Genomic DNA, 20,285 nt, shown 5'->3' with positions numbered 1-20,285 from the left:
GTATGTGTTTTTCGATCCTGGGGCTTTGAAGAAGTGGCAATAAAAGTACATTTATTTAGTAGATTAGAAATAATACATTTGGCAGATTTATTTAGAAGTTCTATATTTGACGTTTAACCATTTGACATTGTGACAAAATTTAAGGAAGATTGCAGTATGTTTATCCAGGCAAATGATTTGTTATTAAAGGAAAAAAAAGGACGGTAACAGATTTTATTTTATTTTATGGGAGAAGACAAGAATAAACAAGGGACAATTTAGGTTGGATTAAATGGGTTTAAAAAGGGGACTAAAATAAAAAGATTTTATATTTATGTGAAGGAAACAGCTGGTTCTGGTTTATTTTTTTTTGTTAAATTAATTACCTAATTTTGTTCTTATAAACTGTTGAAATCAAAATTAATATTTGTATGTAAAAAAGGGATTTAAATTTACGTTGACATTACATTCTCTATAGTTATCTAGTGTTTTATTTGAACTGTCATGTCTCATGTTCTCTAAATCTAACCAACTAATTAAAAATAATAATTCCGACTGAGAAATAGCTGTGGTACTATTCTAAAAATCCATATCTTCCCGACAATTTTTGGGAATTTATAATTTACACCGAAACTGATTTAAAAATAGTTATTTATCACATTAACGCCGATAACAGACGGGCGACTATGGCCGGCCCCTATGTGGATCCACAAAAGTAGCCGATGATTGACAGTGCGTGGGTTCTTATGTGGAGGGGGCGTTGCATCACAGACGAGCGACTGTGGGCGCTGTGGCCGCACACAGTCACTCGCATAACAACCCACGCTAAACTACTTTTGTGGATCCACAGAGTGGCCGGCCACAGTCGCCTGTCTGTTATCGGCGTTAATGGAGAATATTCTAATATGATGAAAATTAGGCAGAAAATAATTCAACAACTTCGCAAGTTTAAAAATACAAAAATGTAAATAGTGAAAAAACTTCTACAGAAATAACAATTACTGGTTTAAAAACGAATAGGCCTATAAGTAGTGACATCAGAGTCTATTCACTCTCGCTGTCATTTACATCCATTCGATATTCATCGTCGTCGTCTTCGTCATCATTATCATCATCCTCTTCTTCTTTTTCTTCTTCACAATCCTCGTCGTCGACTTTCTCTTCGTCAGGTCCATCATTATTAAGCCTACCATAGGTTAACGTCGTTCGGCTTAAAGAACCTTCCTTTGAAATGCTGTTCATTAGTTTCGAATTGTAGGCAAGGTAAGTAAGCTTGACTGCTCGCTCTGATGATAAACGATTTCTCTTTTTAGAGTGTCTACGAGAAGGTACTAAATGTCCATTCAATGGCGGCAGAAGTGACATAGGCACTCAGGATCCTTATTGCCACCTCAGCTAAATCGCAAGTATCTCTGGTCTATCTGGTGAAGAGTATTATTATGACTTTGTTCATGCTGACTATGCAGCAATTCGTTCTTCCCTCGAAGCAATTAATTGGGATGCTGCACTTCAAGGAAAAGAGCTCTCTGACATGGTTTCTGTATTTTACGACATATTTTATTCCATCATTGATCGTTTTGTTCCGCTAAAAAAATCTGTGATAAGAAATATCCATGTTGGCACTCCTCTGAGCTGAAGAAGTTGCTTCACGAGAAGAAATCAGCGCACAAGATATACAAGAGCACAAGGTGTCCAGAAAGTTATGCAGCATTTAGTAACGTAAGAACTAGATGTAAATTTTTATCAAGAGAGTGTTTTGCCGACTACATTCAACGCACCGAAAATTCTATTATTAATAACGTTAAATCCTTTTGGAAATGTGTAAGTAGTAAAAGGGAGAATAACGCTATACCTATTACAATGACTCTTGCAGATCGTACTGCCTTCAATGGAACTGATATTGCTAATCTTTTTGCTAACCAATTCTCTTCCGTCTATACAAACTAATCCGTACATCCGCATATAACCCAGATTTTACCTGTGGTTAATGTGTCCAACTATCACATTGAAATTTCAAAAATCTACGAAAAACTGTCTGAACTTAATACCAACAAAGGTCCTGGTCGTGATGGAATTCCCCCTACTTTCATTAAAACATTCAGCTTCATTCTATCGCGCCCACTTTTTTATATATTTAATAAGTCTCTATTAACAGGGGAATTTCCAGACTACTGGAAAAACTCTTATGTCACTCCAATATATAAATCAGGTCGAAAATCGGATATAGGTAACTATCGTCCCATTTCTATTCTTAGTGCTATTCCTAAAGTTTTTGAGAGCATTATTTCCGATTATTTAAGTTATGACTGCTCTCCAATTATAGGGGCCCAACAATTTGGATTTACATCCAAAAAATCAGTAGAATTGGGTCTCATAACATAATGATTTTTTCACAGATGCTCTTGAGACTCTGTGTATACTGACTTTTCCAAAGCTTTCGACAAAGTTAATCATGAGCTCTTGATTCATAAACTTTATTTATACGGAGTTGATCGCCTTATATTGAAGTGGCTCAAGGGCTATCTTATGCAAAGATCGCAAATTGTCAGCGTTAATCATTACTATTCTCATACCATCTCTGTTACCTCAGGTGTACCACAAGGATCACACTCGGAACCTCTGTTGTTTAATATATTTATCAATGATCTAATACCCTGTTTCCAAGTAAGTGAAACTTTGTTATTCGCTGATGATTTAAAATGTTTTAAAATAATCACATGTGAGGCTGATTCACTTAGTCTACAACGTGATATTGATCGCCTATCTAACTGGTGTATCCAAAATGATATGTGTTTGAATGCATCCAAATGCCATATTCTTCGTTTTCATCGAACTCATCATCCAATCATCTTCGAATATAGTATAAATAATCTGACCTTACATTCTGCCTCTGAAACTAAGGATCTAGGTGTGATCCTTGACTCCGCCCTTAGCTATAAATCACACATTTCCAGTACAATACAGAAGTTTATAAAGATGCTTGGCTTTATAAAGAGAACCAGCGAGACTTTACTAACATCTCAGCTATTAAATCCCTTTATTTCTCCCTGGTTAGATCTCATTTTGATTACAGTTCCACAATTTGGTCCCCCTATTACTTTACTCATAAACTGAAACTTGAGGCTGTCCAACACAATTTTCTGGGACATACTGCCACTAAGATGCATGTATACTACGACTATTCTGCATTAGAGCGCATACTGAACTTACCTCCGCTTGAGGTACGCAGAAAACAAAGAGACTTAATACTTTTATTTAAAATTATCAACGGGCTGTGTAACTGCCCCGAGCTTCTCTCCAAAATATCTCTATTTGTCCCCAGTCGTTCGACTAGGCAGGTGCAAACCTTTTATGTGTCTTTATGTTTCTAGAACTCTTCGATTAGCTAACTCATTAAATATGTAACCTCGAAATTTTTAATATATCAGTTTCCAGCTTTAAAAATCATATTCCCTAACTTTTTAACTTTTAATACTTTCGGCCAGAGCTTTTGTATTGTGATTAGTGTTACATGACCTGTATGTATTAGATAACTCAAAACCGTTATACCTTGGAACATTTCTGAATTGATTTATGTGTTATCTTTTGTTTGTAATTGTACTGACCTATATGTTATCTTATTTTTTTTTTGTAACTGTACTACTCATAGAATTATTTTTTCTCAAACCACTTTGTTATGTTATATTATGATAATTTAGAACACTGTAACATTTATATCTGAATAGGGCTTGCCCGTGAATAAATAAATAAAAGATGTATCCGAGATGAAAATAATAAAATACTAATTCACAATAGGGATGTCAAAAAGAGATGGAGAAAGTACTTTGACAGTTTATTAAATGAAGAATTTGACAGACAGCACAGTCTGTAGAGTTAACGGAGACAGTAACAGCAATGGTCACCAAAATAACAAACGAGGAAGTGGCTCAAGTGCTTCAAAAAATAAAGAAGGGAAAAGCAGTCGGACCAGATGATATTCCTGGGGAAGTATGGAGAGCATTGGGAGAAACAGAAACAAGTTGGCTAGCAAGTTTATTTAATAGAATTTATTATGGAAGTTGGATAAATACCAGATGTATGGAGAAGCCGGAATGGGGCGTTTCATCGCCGCCGTTTCGATGCCGCCGGTTCATCGCCAGTCCATTTCATCGCCGTCTGTTTCATCGCCGGCCGTTTCATCGCCAGTTAGTCAGTTGATTTTGTATTATGGGAGATGACACGACACGACGTTAAATTCAGTTCAAAACTTATGACAAATAAAAGGATAAAAAATATTATTATATTAATTTACTGTTCTATTTCTACTGCCCCTAAATTTGATACTAAATAGCATTAAATTTGTAGTGTTAAATTATATTTTATATTATAAAAGTTTAAAAGTCTATTAAAAGATTAAAAGTATGGAAACGGGATTGGTCATATCTCGCATTTCCTAGAATTACTAATTAATACTAAAAATAAATAATAAATGTAACTGTCGAAAATTCAGAAATATATCAGTTGGCGATTAACTGACTGGCGATGAATCGGCCGGCGATGAACTAGCGGCATCGAAACGGCGGCGATGAAACGTCCTAGATCCTGGAGAAGCAGTATATTAGTACCTGTCTACAAAAATAAGGAAGATATAAAACAATGTACAAACTACAGGGCTATAAAACTACTTAGTCACACCATGAAAATATGGGAGAGAGTAATTGACAGACACGATACGTGAAGACACTGAAATATCCGATAATAAAATTGGCTTTATGCAGGACAGATCAACAGATGTAAGTTTCATAATAAGGCAATTGATGGAGAAATACAGGAATAAAGAAACAAACGCTAATATGGTATTCATTGATCTAGAGAAAGCATATGATAGAGTTCCTTGAGAGATTCTGGGGTGGGCACTCAATAAGAAAAGAGTCCCTGGTCAATATGTAAAGATTGAGAGATATGTATGAAGGCACTAGTGTTAGGACAGGTGTGGGAGAGACTGATAAATTTCATGTGAAAGTAGGATTGCACCAAGGCTCGGTACTTAGTCCTTATTTGTTCTCATTAGTTTTGGACCAGATAACAGTAAAACTACAGGGTAACATTCCATGATGCTTAATGTATGCTGATGATGTAGTGTTAATAGGAAATAGTGAAAGAGACTTAGAACAAAACCTGGAACGGTGGAGACAATCTCTGGAGGAAAAAGGTTTAAAACTTAGTAGGACAAAAATAGAGTATTTGGAATGTTCATTTAAAGATGGAGTTACTACAAATAAAATGGTATCTTTGATATAAAGAAAATTAGCAATGTCAATAATTTTTTAAAATTTTGACAATAAAAAAATATGGCATTAAAAAATCATTGCTCTTGTGCTTATTTTTATTAATACAGGGAGTTGAACTTGTTACGATTTTCATATAAAATTGGCTATAACTTTGTAAATACCCTGTATAACATAACAATCCTTTATATTTTGTGATTGAGAAGTTAGCAGGATTTCGAATATAAAATAAAATATAGGGTGTTCCATTTAAAAAAACATAAGTTTGTTCTGCCACTGATTTATCGAACACCTTGTAGCATTCTAACTAATTTTGTAATGTGAAGCTTAAAGTTGGCTACAATTTTTGTTATTAACTTTTATTGCTATCTATTACTATAGCGGATCTATTGAGCTTTACCCCACTAATCAATCACCCTGTATATAGACGACAACCAAGAAGAGAAACTTTTGGACAATATACTAGAACGGTATCAATAAATTGGACACTTAGATTACGATAAATCTGATCGAACAAAAACTATTGTAAATGAAAAAAAAAAGGAAATTAAAGTAATCCTTATTGTCACTGAGGATCTGCATATTAGTACGAACGGTCTTATAATCCAAGTATCTAGTCTGTTGAACCCGTTCTAGTATATTTTCAAAAGTTCCTTTTCTTGGTTGTCGTCTATCAGGGAATTGCTGATGAAAAATTCTTATGATCGAATGTATTTGGATATCTCATCGAATTTTAATAAATTAAGGATCAGTCTAGATTAATATGTATTTTTTTCGAAATTTTTTTTGATTGAATATTTTCACAGCCACCTAATAAAATTCCATATAATTTCTGCTGCAATTAATATTTGGCTTAAAGAATCACGAAATCACGAAATTAAAGCACATAGGTATAGGGAATGCTTATATCGCCACGGGCACGTCTTTTGAAGGACATAGGCTCCGCCCACTTAAATTTTATGGTTGGTCGGAAATCAAAACTATAAAAAGCGGCGATTTTCTACCAACGCTCTCTTAGTTCTCCGATCTTCACGAGCACCTGACGTGCTCCTTTGTCAGCTACCGCCGTTTGCGGCCACATAACCTTTTTGGGCACACTGTCCTTTTACTAGAACCTGCGCTGCCAGTTCTGTCTGTTTACAACTTAAAACTGTGTTCTCTTTAACCTTTTCCCTCTAATCAAATGTAAGAAAGATACGAGATGAAATCTCAACCTTAGAAACACCGAGAAATGGCATTATAATGGGAAATAAAGATGATTTACACAGCTGTACCTACGAACATGTCACAACCTCTATCGCTGATGAGAGTATTTTGTCTTTTGTGATAGTGTTATTTTCCCGGTTGATAATACTTAAGAAATAAAAACGTACCATAAAATATAATTGCATTACAATACTAAAATACAGGGTGTTCCATTTAAGACAACTCAGAAAATACTCATTCCGAGTTTCGACCAACCCTGTATAATAAAATTAAGCATTTCGCTATACTATTACTGTTTAACAACAGGGATGTTCACTAATTTTTAATACAGTTAAATTCAATAGATTATAAGGTATATAAAAACAGCAATCATAAAACTGTTTAAAAATGTATATTCTTTAAGATAAATGAGTTCATAATGTTGATTTTCTTGGAGACTAGAAAAACGGTACCCTGCAGCGAGGCTACGGTTTATGACGTCAGCAGTCGTATCGTCTTTGATCGACGACTATTTTGTATACTTATTTACGAAGTGTATTTGAATGTGTGCAGTTCTTTACGTATTTAATTAGTAAAAATGAAACCAAATAAGTGGTATGAAATAAAAATGTATACCATTTTTATTCAGTTGATACCATTTTTATTCAGTTGCAATGCGAAGGCAAAACTGTCTTATTTTTCACCTAGAACAGAGAGAGCAAACCAGCACTCTAAATCGACGATTTTCGACTATATTTGGAGTCATCGTCAGAGAGGCGTAGGTTTGCTGCTCTCTGCCCCAGGTGACGAAACTCCGAGAGCTTATCCCCGCATTGCAACTGACGTTTATGGGGTAGGTGTCTAACGACATCTGGCAACTAAAAGTCAAAGTTTAAAGTTTTTGAACCTAATAGGAATATTAAAAATATTCCTAAAAGATATTTAATTGAAAACTTATTGGACCATTTTCCTGGTAACACCTCCATGGTTTCTAAAAATAGCAAGCCAGATGGATGCTGAAGCGAAGAAGACAAGAGGGAATTCAAAAACTTACAATTCACGACCCCGTCTGTTCAGCTGGTAAATTCAAACGGAAAATGGACCTAGTTACTCAAAGGAGTAAAACCAATATAAAATGAAATAAAAATGTATAAAATTGTTATTCAGTTGCAATGCGAAGGAAATAATAATAAAAAAATAAGACAGATTTGCCTTGGGTCAGTACAGTACCTGTATGTATTTTTTTGAGCCATGATTTTCATTCTTCATTTTTCTTTTGTAATTTCGTCAAAATTTATATGCGGCCCAGGCCCCACCAACTGAAATTGTCACGAGCCGCCACTGATCTCTCACAATATGTATTCTCAAATGTCTTTTCAAAGTTCCTGCTTCACTAAATTGCTTAGTGTGTACTTAGTGCAGTAGCAGTGTGTACCTTTAAATGTGTTTTCAAAGAACCAACTTGTCTAAATTGCTTGGAACAAATTTCACACTTGTAAGGCATCTCTCCAGTGTGTACTCTTAAATGCGTTTTCAAACTTCCAACGTGTCTAAATTGCTTAAAACAAATTTCACACTTGTAAGGCATCTCTCCAGTGTGTATTCTCAAATGTCTTTTCAAATTTCCTTCTTCTCTAAATTGCTTAGAACAAATTTCACACTTGTATGGCATCTCTCCATTATGTATCCTTAAATGCCTGTTCAAATGACCATATTGACTAAATTGCTTGGAACAAATTTGACATTTGTAAGGCATCTCTCCAGTGTGTATTCTCAAATGGATTTTCAAAGTTCCTGCTTCACTAAATTGCTTAAAACAAATTTTACACTTGTAAGGCTTTTCTCCAGTGTGCGTCATTAAATGCCTTTTCAAATATCCATTTTGCTTAAATTGCTTGAAACAAATTTCACACTTGTTTGGCTTCTTTCCAGTGTGTATTCTCAAATGCCTTTTCAAAGTTCCTGCTTCGCTAAATTGTTTTAAACAAATTTCACACTGGTAACGCTTTTCTCCAGTGTGCGTTACCAACGATCTTTTGGATTTCATTTTAGTCACGTTCTGACGTAACCCTAAAATAGAAAATCAAACTATAAGACTTGTACGTAAGGGCGGTGGTAGTAAGGTAAATTTTCAATGTTAAAGAGAAATGAGAAGTCCAAGATCTAAACAATAAACCTGAAAATTCTCTTGGAACCACTTTCTGGTAACATCCTTAATCTCTGCCTTTTACAATTTATAAGGCAAGAAGACGACGAATAAAGAAGACGAAAGGGACTGTAGAATTCCTGGGAATTTATTCTCGAGGGACTATTCCTAGGGAATATTCCCAAAATCCATATCTTCCCGGCAATTTTTGGGAATTTATAATTTACACCGAAACTGTTTTAAAAATAGTTATTTATCACATTAACGCCGATAACAGAAGGGCGACTATGGCCGGCCACTCTGTGGATCCACAAAAGTAGTTTCCGATGATTGACCTTTCGTTGGTTCTTATGTGGAGGGGGCGTTGCATCACAGACGAGCGACTGTGGGCGCTGTGGCCGCACACAGTCGCTCGCATAAGAACCCACGCTAAACTACATTAATTTGTGGATCCACAGAGTGGCCGGCCACAGTCGCCCGTCTGTTATCGACGTTAATGAAAAATATTCAATATGATGAAAATTAGGCAGAAAATAATTTAACAACTTCTCAAGTTTAAAAATACAAAAATGTAAATAGTGAAAAAAACTTCTACAGAAATAACAATTACTGGTTTAAAAAACGAATAGGCCTATAAGTAGTGACATCAGAGTCTATTCACTCTCACTGTCATTTACATCCATTTGATATTCGTCGTCGTCTTCGTCATCATTATTATCATCCTCTTCTTCTTCTTCACATTCCTCGTCGTCGACTTTCTCTTCGTCAGGTCCATCATTATTAAGCCTATCATCGGTTAACGTCGTTCGGCTTAAAGAACCTTCCTTCGAAGTGCTGTTCATTAGTTTCAAATTGTAGGCAAGGTAAGTAAGCTTGACTGCTCGCTCTGATGATAAACGATTTATCTTTTTAGAGTGCCTCCACGAGAAGGTACTAAATGTCCATTCAGTGCCGGCAGAAGTGACAGGGACACTCAGGATCCTTATTGCCACATCAGCTAAATCGCAAGTATCTCTGGTCTAATATCGCAAAAAAGAGGTCTAATAGTTGCCTCCTCAACAACTCCCTCCCAAATGAACATTCTCGAGAAAAGCCCTTGTTTGCCTCGATAATCGGCCAAACTTTCTCTAACTTTGATTACGTCAAGATTCATGTTTTGAGCACATTCGCAAATAAAGCCCATGGCATCCAACAACTGCGTCGAGTCAAATGTACTTCAATGGATGTAGCAAAAAGCTACCAAGCGAATATCTCCAATTCCAAAAGCTTTTCTTTCCTTAAATTTGGCTGTGATTTTTTTCCTCAGCCTTCTGAAGAGGTGAAGCGATCATGTTTAGGGCTAGAATCTTTTCCAGATCATCCAACTTTCTCACAACTCCGTGAATTTGTGGTTCATTAGATTCAATCGCAGTATTTAGGTCTACAATAGGTTCGAGCAAATTTATTCAGATGTCACTTTAATACCTATTTGTTCAGATGCCAACACTTTAAATATAATATATACATTTAAGGCAAAGGCTATAGCGGAATAAGATGGTCAAAAATGCCCCCGCACCGATCAGCCCCGCTACTTATGTTTTCGATAAAGGATATAAAATTATGCCCACATGCAAATTTTTAGCTTCCCAGAGGTCCTAAAACTTTTTAAATCAAGAAAAGAAGAATTTTTATGTTTTATTTTTTTGTGAGCGCAGTTTTACTTTAAAAAATCTGAGAAGTTGTATCTTTTGAATACAAAACAACCTGATTTTTTTCAGATTTTTGTAATACAAAATGAGCCCAGGAAAAATTTTTGAAATTTTCAAAAAATTTTTAGGTTATGATAATATTTTTTTTTTTTTTTTTTGGTTTTTATGGCATTGACTTGGGTGTCATTTAGCCAGTCACAACTTTTTTTTTGTTTTCTGTTCATACATAAGGAAGGCAATGAGGTCCTTAGAGTTCCATAGCAAACTCTTCTACAGCTCTCTACTCAGTTCAAAAGCTGGCCGCTATGGACTGTCCAAGTTGCTCACCACATTTTCCATTATGTATCTTCTTCTTCTTCTTCTTCTTTTTTCATATGTACATAATATACCAAATTATCAGGATTAACAAGTTTAGAGATTAATTTTAGTTTCACAGATAAATTTCATTAAACAATCATATATATTCTTGCTGTTCAGAGACAATAGATAGGATACATTGAAAGGTGGAAAAACATTACATTTTATTAAATCTTGGATTAAATTATATGATAATATGATTATATGATAATATGATTTGGCCAACTTTTAAATAGTATTTTTTTGTGTACATTTTGCCGTTCTTTTGAATGGCAGAGGCAGAATTTTTAATATCTGAGCGGAAAGAACGAAAAAATCGAAAAAACCGTTTTTGGCTGTCACGAGATGCATCCCGGGACAGCCAATTTTAGGATTTAGGATCCTGACAACAACAACTAAATAAATACTAAAAGTGTGAATTTTGTCATATTAATTATCTCGGAAATAGCTTGCACGATTTTTATAGATTGTGGTGGGTAGGGGTTTTCTAATGTGGCCGATATTATAGTAATACTTACATTGTTGTGAGATCTTCCGTTATTCTGAATATCTAATTAAGTTTCTTATTTCAAATGGAACACCATGTATATTTTTTGCGTTTTGAAGTCCTTAAGAAATACTGATTATTTTCCATGTTATATTCTCTATACCTAAAGGCCATAATTTCGGAGTTATTGCTACATTTATTTAAAAAAAACTTTTTAAACAAATTATAAAAATCAATTTTTTCGGCCGGATAGACATTATTTTAGGTTCTTTGGACCATTGGGAACAAAAAAGTTCTTTTGTAATTTTTCTCTAAAGTTAATCGTTTTCGAGTTATAAATAATTTAAAACTGAAAAGAAATCGAATAATGACGATTTTCAAGGTTAAAAAACACAAATCAATATTATATGTATATATATACAAATATAATTTGTATTTCAAAAATAATACAAATATTATTTTTGAAACCGCGAAGTACAGAAATTCAAGCTAAAGCCTTATTTTATCAGTTAACAATAAATAATTTGAGCTTGTTTCATTCTAAAATATTGTTTTTTAGTTGTTAATCGCCGGTTCTCTCATATGCGCTTCATTAACATTTATTAAAAAGCAATGTTTTAGAATAAAACGTGCCAAAAAATTTTATAGCGAGCTCCTGGAAGAAGGGTTTAGCTTGAATTTGGGTACACCGCAGTTTCAAAAATATTATTTTTTATTTTTGTTTTTGAACCTTGAAAATCGTCATTATTCCATTTTTTTCAGTTTTAGATTGTTTATAACTTGAAAACGATTAACTTTAGAGAAAAATTACAAAAGACCTTTTTTGTTCCCAATGATCCAAAGAACGTAAAATAATGCCTACACGGGTCTAAAAAATTGAATTTTATCATTTCTTTAATTTTTTTTTAAATCAATGTAGCAATAACTCCGAAACTATGGCATTTAGGTATAGGGAATATATCATACAAAATAATCAGTATATCTTAAGCACTTCGAAACGCAAAAAATATACAGGGTGTTCCATTTGAAATAAGAAAGTTCATTAGATTTCCAGAAAAACGGAAAATCTGACAACAATGTAATTATCACTGTAATATCGGCTGCATTAGAAAACCCCTACCCACCAAAACCTATGAAAAACGTGCAAGTCGCTTCCGAGATACTTCAGGGTTTCTATACATAAAACTCACTCTATTATACCGGGTGTCCACTTATATTTTCCCCCATTTTAACTGCCTATAACTTCTAAACGGCTCAAGATAGAAATATGCGGTTTTCGCTGAAATGTTTTATTTTAGTAAAAGTTTCAAATACGAAAAAAATGGCGGATTTTTTAAAAAAACGTTGATTTTTTTTAATGGAACACCCAGTATATTTTTTTACAAATTGAAAGAAAGGTCATTCACCTATCCAGCGATATAAAGTTTTTCAAAATCGGTTGTCAAATCACTGAGTAATTAATTTTTTAAATGAGAGGTGCAACGTGGATCACATACCTAAATAACATGTATGTGATTTCCACATTGCATCTCTCATTTTAAAAATTAATTGCTCAGTCATTTGACAACCGATTTTAAATTTTTTTCTATCGTTGGATAGGTAATTGACCATTTTTTCAAGTCACAAAAAATATACTGGGTGTTTTAATAAAAAAAGTCGAAAACGTTTTATTTTTCAAAAATCCGCCATTTTTTATTTAAAAGTGATAAAATGGTCATTTACCTAAAAACTTGAAAAAACGGTCATTTACCTATCCAGCAGTTTAAACTTTTTTAAAATCGGTTGTCAAATGACTGAGTAATTAAATTTTAAAGTGAGAGTTGCAATGTGGAAATCGCATAACATAATATCAATTTGCTTAGTTATGGTATTTAGGTATGTGATATCCATGTTGCACCTCTCATTTTAAAAATTAATTACTCAGTCATTTGACAACCGATTTTGAAAAACTTTATATCGCTGGACAGGTGAATGACCTTTCTTTCAATTTACAAAAAAATATACTGGGTGTTCCATTAAAAAAAAGTCAACAACGTTTTTTTCAAAAATCCGCCATTTTTTTTCGTATTTGAAAGCGATATAAAAAATTCAATGCTTTCAGACAAAACTTTTACTTAAATAAAACATTTCAGCGAAATTCGCATATTTCTATCTGGAGCCGTTTAGAAGTTATGGGCAGTTAAAATGGGGGAAAATATAAGTGGACACCCGGTATTATAATAATTATAATAATATTATTATATTAATACGCATTAATTGGTTCAATAATTCAATGCAATCAATTTGAACTTTTCATGATAAAATTAGTGAATTAGTCAGTATTTTCATTGTATATTTTTAATCTGTAAAAAATACGACTATATTAGTTGCAATAAATTATCGAATGGATAAGATACAGTGTGTCGCATTTAAGATGAAGACACCCTATGTTTCGGCTATCAAAATATATACAGATTTGAAATTTTGCAGTCACAGAGGTTGATGGTTCACAATTTTTAAAATAGTCAACTGAACTTTAAATTTTAAACGCGGCCTACTGCGAATCCACAAACAGGGTGAATTTTCGATTTGCTTCGCGTTAGAGATATCGAAAAAAGTTATTTGGAAAAGTTGTTCTAAATATTATTATAACCCCACATACCAAATTTTATGACAAAATTCACACTCTTAGTATTTTTTTCAGTTGTTGTAGTAAGGATCCTAAATCCTAAAATTGGCTGTCCCGAGATGCATCTCGTGACAGCCAAGAACGGTTTTTTCGATTTTTTCGTTCTTTCCGCTCAGATATTAAAAATTCTGCCTCTGCCATTCAAAAGAACGGCAAAATGTACACAAAAAAATACTATTTGAAAGTTGGCCAAATCATATTATCAACACCTAAAAATTTTTTGAAAATTTCAAAAATTTTTCCTGGGCTCATTTTTTATTACAAAAATCTGAAAAAAATCAGGTTGTTTTGTATTCAACAGATACAACCTCACGAATTTTTTCAGATTTTTTAATGTAAAACTGCGCTCACAAAAAAAAATAAAACCTAAAAATTCTTCTTTTCTCGATTTGAAAAGTTTTAGGACATCTGGGAAGCTAAAAATTTGCATGAGGGCATAATTTTATATCCTTTATCGAAAACATAAGTAGCGGGGCTGATCGGTGCGGGGGCATTTTTGACCATCTTATCCCGCTATAGCCTTTATAAAGACTCGAGACTAACTTTAAAAACACACCCAATAACCACTGACAATTCGATGATGACAATGAGATGGATTCGTAATGGTCTTGGTGTATGGTGAAGCGTCGATTTCAAGAAGTGTTGCTGGCTAAATGGGCGCAGTTCCCAAAGGCCATAAAAAAAGAAAAAAAAGCATTGACAATGCTGTAGTACCTCCCTATGTCATTATTTTCAGATAAAAAGTACATTTTTGTTGAAACAGAATCACACTGAGACACATACATCCTAAAAACAGCTAAAATGTTAAAAGTAAGCAGGATTTTTAATAAATTCCCACTTTTTGGGAAGATATAATGACCGAGGGAATATTCCCGGGATTATTCCCACTTTTAAAATTCCTTCCCATTGTGAATATTCCCAGTCCACATCACTACCCATACGTACGTTTCTGTCTCTCCAGACGTCTTCAGTGGGGCTACATGAACATCTCTGAATCGAAACGAAACCAAGCTAAGCAGAAGCGTAAAAACAATTCTGCCTATCAATAATAACATGGCCATGGTGCAGGTGTGATTAAGAACTATTAGAAATAGAAGATAATAAAAGGTACAAATAAACGTAAACAAACTATTTATTTTAACCGAACCGTATAATAATAATATACAAACAAAGAAATTAAGATACGTGTTTGTACAACGAAATATTCTTACAGACTAAATATCGAACGCAGAACTAACAATCAGTTCTAGCATTCACATCCCTTGTAACATGATACTTTTTGCAATCTTGTGTAAGAGGGTGTTCGACTTAATAGTTTCGGAGAATCGGCCCGCCCACTAAGACTGAGTGAGTCCATTCTAACACTAATCAAAATAGGCAATAATTTATAGTTGAATATTCCAACATCCCCTCGCAACTAAAATTATTTTTGAATTAGTCAAACAGACCCCCTTTACTACTTAAGTACTCTAACTTGACCCTATTCAGCGGTTTAGCCAACATATCAGCTATCATATCTTCGGTAGGACAATAATTAAAATCAACAACGCCTTTTTCATATAATTCATTTACGAAATGGTACTTTGTATCGATATGTTTTGTCCGATTACTGAATTTGTGATTTGTTAAAAGTTTTAGACAGCTTTGATTGTCTTCGTATATAACTAATTCCGGCTCTAAACCCACAAATTCCTTTATAACCTGTTTTAACCAAATTGCTTCCTGACATCCTTCAGCCAATGCTATGTACTCTGCTTCAGTTGATGATAGAGACACGCAATTCTCTTTTCTACATCCCCAATTTATAGGCGAACCCCGTAATAAAAATATATACCCGCTATTTGATTTTCTGTTCCGCTTGTCTTCTGCCCAGTCAGCGTCTGCATAGCCGTATAATGCACTATATGTTCCTTGTTGTCCTAAAATAAGCTTTTTATATTTAGTTTTCTTTAAATATCTCAACACTCTCTTTGCTTCGTTCCAATCTACTTCTTTTGGATTTTTATTCTGTTGACTTAGTATGGTGACGCTTGCCAATATATCCGGTCTAGTATTTACCGCAATATACAGTATGTCCCTGTAAGTTGTATCCACATGGAAAACTTTTTTATTATTAATTTTACGAAAAAAATTTATTCTTTATAAAAAGTTCTGCATGGTCCAAAACCCAAGATTCAACCATAAGATATCAAATTTTATGAATGTTATACGAGGTATGTCAAAAAGTTTGAATTTCACTCAAGAGTAAAGTAGCTTTATTTTCCACAATATTGAAAATTGCTATTATAAAAAGTTGTTTGGAATTAAAAACTATATTCTAATATGCAATTACAAAAATTTTTTTTTGAAAAATTATGGATAACTAACATTATTTTCAGATATGTATTTCAATTCTCTTAACTCTTTTATTATTAATTTTACGAAAAAAAAAGTGATTCTTAATAAAAAGTTCTGGATGGTTTAAAACCTAAAATACAACCATCTTATATAAAATTTTATGAATTTTATACAGGTATGTCAAAAAAGATAAATTTAGATCAAAAGTAAAGTACCTTTATAGTTCAGAATATTTCAATTAGAAGGATGTAATTACATACTGAAACATAGTTTTTATTTCTAAATAACTTTTCATAATAACAATTTTCGATATTGTGAAAAATAAACGTATTTTACTCTTGAGCGAAATTTATATTTTTTGACATACCTCGTATAAAATTGATAAAATTTGACATAACATGGTTGTATTTTAGTTTTAGACCATGCAAAACTTTTTTTTTATTAAAAATCACTTTTTTCGTAAAATTAATAATAAAAGAGTTACCTGAATTGAAATAACTGAAAATAATGTTAGTTATCCATAATTTTTCAAAAAAAAATTTTTTTCAATTAGAAGAATGTAATTGCATACTAGAATATAGTTTTTAATTCCAAACAATTTTTCATAATAGCAATTTTCAATATTGTGAAAAATAAAGCTACTTTACTCCTGAGTGAAATTCAAACTTTTTGACGTACCTCGTATAATATTCAAAAAATTTGATATTTGATGGTTAAATCTTAGGTTTTGGACTATTCAGAGCTTTTTATGAAGAATAACTTTTTTTCGTAAAATTAATAATAAAAAAAGTTTTCCATATGGATACAACTTACAGGGACATACACCACCAATCAGTTGTTGATATACTTCACTGTTTTTCATCGGCTTTTCTCTGCTAAGCTTGTAGTATCCAACATCCAGCGGTATATTAGACTCTATTTCATCTTTCATCATAAACTTGTTCAGCAATTTGTCAATATAACTGGCTTGATTTAAACTATATATCCCTTGATACCACCTTTCAATCTGCATACCTAGATAATTTTGTAATAATCCCAAACTCGTTATTTCAAAATTACATTTTAGATTTTCTTCAAATGTATCAATTACCTGTGTATCCTTTGCTGCTATTAAAATGTCATCTACGTATACACTGTGTCCGTAAAGTAATGGTCCAAGAGCTGTGAGACATTTTTGAGTAGGTATTTTAGGCAACCTGAAAATTTTTCAGGTGACTCTTCTATAATAGCCTAATACAAAAATGCCGGTCTGGCTGGAGGGTAGCGGTTATTTTCCCCAAAAATCCCCCCAAAAGTTAAAAAAAAGGGTAAAAATTGTTATTGCAAAAAATATCATTGACGTGACTTTAAAGTAAATTTAAATATTCAAATATAAAGAAAATAAACAGGCCAGGCGATTTGAGGGCGATTTTAACTCTGCAAGATACTTGCATGGGTGCCCCAGGATTATTTTCGGGGGATGCATCTGAACTTTAGAAGATTTCATCTGAATCTGTACACACTATTAACGAGTATAAAATATACAAATATACACGCAAAGCTATGTACATTCCTTCCGGACAGGGAAGTATAATGATTATTTTGACAGGGTATTTTTTAATATTAAAAATAAATATTCTAAAAAAGACAGGTTTTTTTTTGGTGAAATTTTCCAGCTGCCATGTGATCAAACAAATTACGCGTACATATAAATAAAAAGCGCTATAGGTAAGCAGCAGTGTGAGACAGAGCGTATACCGATAGCTGTTTGTGTCCTCTGTTGTACCTGAGCGAGTTCGTTCGCTCGAGAAAAATCACGTGACCTGGCGATCCCATGTTGTTGTGCCTCGAAACGTTAGAGTAATTGTTATATATTATAGTTTTTTAAGTAACTTTTTCTTAATTAAAGGAAAATAATACGTACTATGCAATAGATTTTGCAAATATGATAAAAAAAAGACAGATTTATTATTATCAGTATATAGGTAGAAAAGTATAAAAGTATAAACTAAATTAATTCTGTGTCCGAATCTTGTACTTCATCTTCAAACTCCTCATCTGAGCTTAAATATTCACTGTCTTCTTCTTCGTCAGACTCCCCTCGAGACTCAGATTCCTCTTCTTCATGATCTGTAAATAGTTGTAATATGTATTTAGAATTAATTAAAAATTAATTAGCGATAATTTAATTGAATTACTACGTATTCTCTGTCCTTTTATACGGAGTCGAAGCCTGGACAATCACGGGCGCATCTGAAGAAAGACTTGCCATTGTTGACATGTGCTGTTATTGAATAATGTAAAAAATATCATGAACACAACACGTAACAAACACGGAAACATTAAGAAAGATGAAAAAGGCAAAAGAAATACTCAACACTATAAAGGAAAGAAAAATAAGCCAAAATAAATATTCATTCTCTTCTTCTTCGTCAGACTCCCCTCGAGACTCAGATTCCTCTTCTACCTGATCTGTAAATATTTGTAAATATGTATTTAGAATTAATTAAAAAATAATTAGTGATTAATTAATTGAGTTGCTACGTATTATTACTTATATAACTAATACTTAATACTTTCTCTTATATTATAAATTACATCACGTTTTTTATTTCTTAGTATATGACCAAAGTAGCTCATTTTTCTTTCCTTCATAGTGTTGAGTATTTGTTTTGCCTTTTTTTATATTTCTTAAGGGGGGGGATGGTTTGAAATATTTAATTTTTTTATTACTTCAAATAAAAGTGCATACTTTCAACAATACTCTATGAAATTTTCAAAATAATCGGAGTAAAATTATCAGAGACACAGGGTGTTGAATATCCCTATCTTCGACTCGCGTTGCCGCGGCTTCGCGCCAGCACGCTTGAGCGTAGTGAGAAACGTTAAACAACTGTTCGCCTTCTCTTTTGTAGATTACTCCGCAATTTAAAAAACATATTCCAATGTTCATAAATTTACGATTTGGCAGACAAATCAGAAGATGAAGATGCAGTTGTCAAAAGTTAAAACGCATTTTTCTCAAAACTGCTTTTTCAAATGCGGTGGACATTGTAACTGAAAAACTACTCGACCGATCTACCTGAAATTTTGCATAGATTTTCTTTAGACATTTCGTGAGGTAATAACGTCGAGATATTTTTCATTTTTTGCTTATTTTTTGTTCAACAATATTATATCTGTTGGTTTTCACAAAATGTTTATCAAAAATTTAGTATTTTTGACTTCTGAGTATCCCAAAAATTCAAAAATCGCTAAAAATAAAAAAACTCGACGTTGTTACCTCGTGAAACTCATAAGCTAATTAAATATTTTTGAATTTTTTGTTTCGTATGATCCAGTGATGAGTCCAGTGATGTCCTCCGCAAAATTCATTATTTTTGAGCTGCCTGCCAAAATTTGTCGCCCATGGCTTATTTTTCAATATTTTGGATTTAATTTTTTCTTAAATATTCTTTGAATTGTACTTAATATGTTTATTTAATTCAAAAATAAAATAATTCTACCATAGCTTCGAAAAAAATCACAAAAATGTGCTTGGTATGTTGATTTCAAATCATACCCACCCCTTAATGTTTCCGTGTTTGTTACGTGTTGCGTCCATGATATTTTTTACATTATTCGATAACACCACATCTCGACAATGGCAAGTCTATCTTCAGATGCGACCGTGATTGTCCAGGCTTCGACTCCCTATAAAAGGAGAGAGAATACGTAGCAACTCAATTAATTTTTCAGTAATTAATTTTTATTTAATTCTAAATACATATTACAACTATTTACAGATCATATAGAAGATGAATCTGAGTCTCGAGGGGAGTCTGACGAAGAAGAAGACAGTGAATATTTAAGCTCAGATGAGGAGTTTGAAGAAGAAGTACAAGATTCGGACACAGAATTAATTTAGTTTACACTTTTATACTTTTCTACCTACATCTTTATAATAATAAATCTGTCTTTTTCTATCATATTTGCAAAATCTATTGTATAGTACGTATTATTTTCCTTTAATTAAGAAAAAGTTACTTAAAAAACTATAATATATAATAATTACTCTGACGTTTCGAGGCACAACAATATGGGATCGCCAGGTCACGTGATTTTTCTCGAGCGAACGGACTCGCCCAGGTACAACAGAGGACGCAAACAGCTATCGGTATACGCTCTTTCTCACACTCCTGTTTACCTATAG

At 33.1% G+C, this 20,285-nt stretch overlaps 1 protein-coding gene across 3 annotated transcripts in view; it reads right to left on the bottom strand.

Moving 5' to 3' along the window:
- The window catches only part of LOC114330804 (zinc finger protein 501-like), a 93,842-nt gene that overhangs the window by 59,213 nt on the left and 14,344 nt on the right, over positions 1-20,285 (bottom strand). Inside the window, exon 2 of one of the 3 annotated variants that reach the window (XR_007696894.1) lies at positions 7,662-8,501. The exons of the other annotated variants lie outside the window; for them this stretch is intronic. The gene's annotated coding sequence lies outside the window, so the exon portion shown is untranslated. The remainder of the gene's footprint in view (positions 1-7,661; positions 8,502-20,285) is intronic. 3 annotated transcript variants of the gene reach the window in all.

This window comes from Diabrotica virgifera, chromosome 3, assembly GCF_917563875.1.
Source record: "Diabrotica virgifera virgifera chromosome 3, PGI_DIABVI_V3a".
In the NCBI taxonomy this organism is placed as follows: domain Eukaryota; kingdom Metazoa; phylum Arthropoda; class Insecta; order Coleoptera; family Chrysomelidae; genus Diabrotica; species Diabrotica virgifera.
This window is presented reverse-complemented; position numbering and strand designations above follow the sequence as displayed.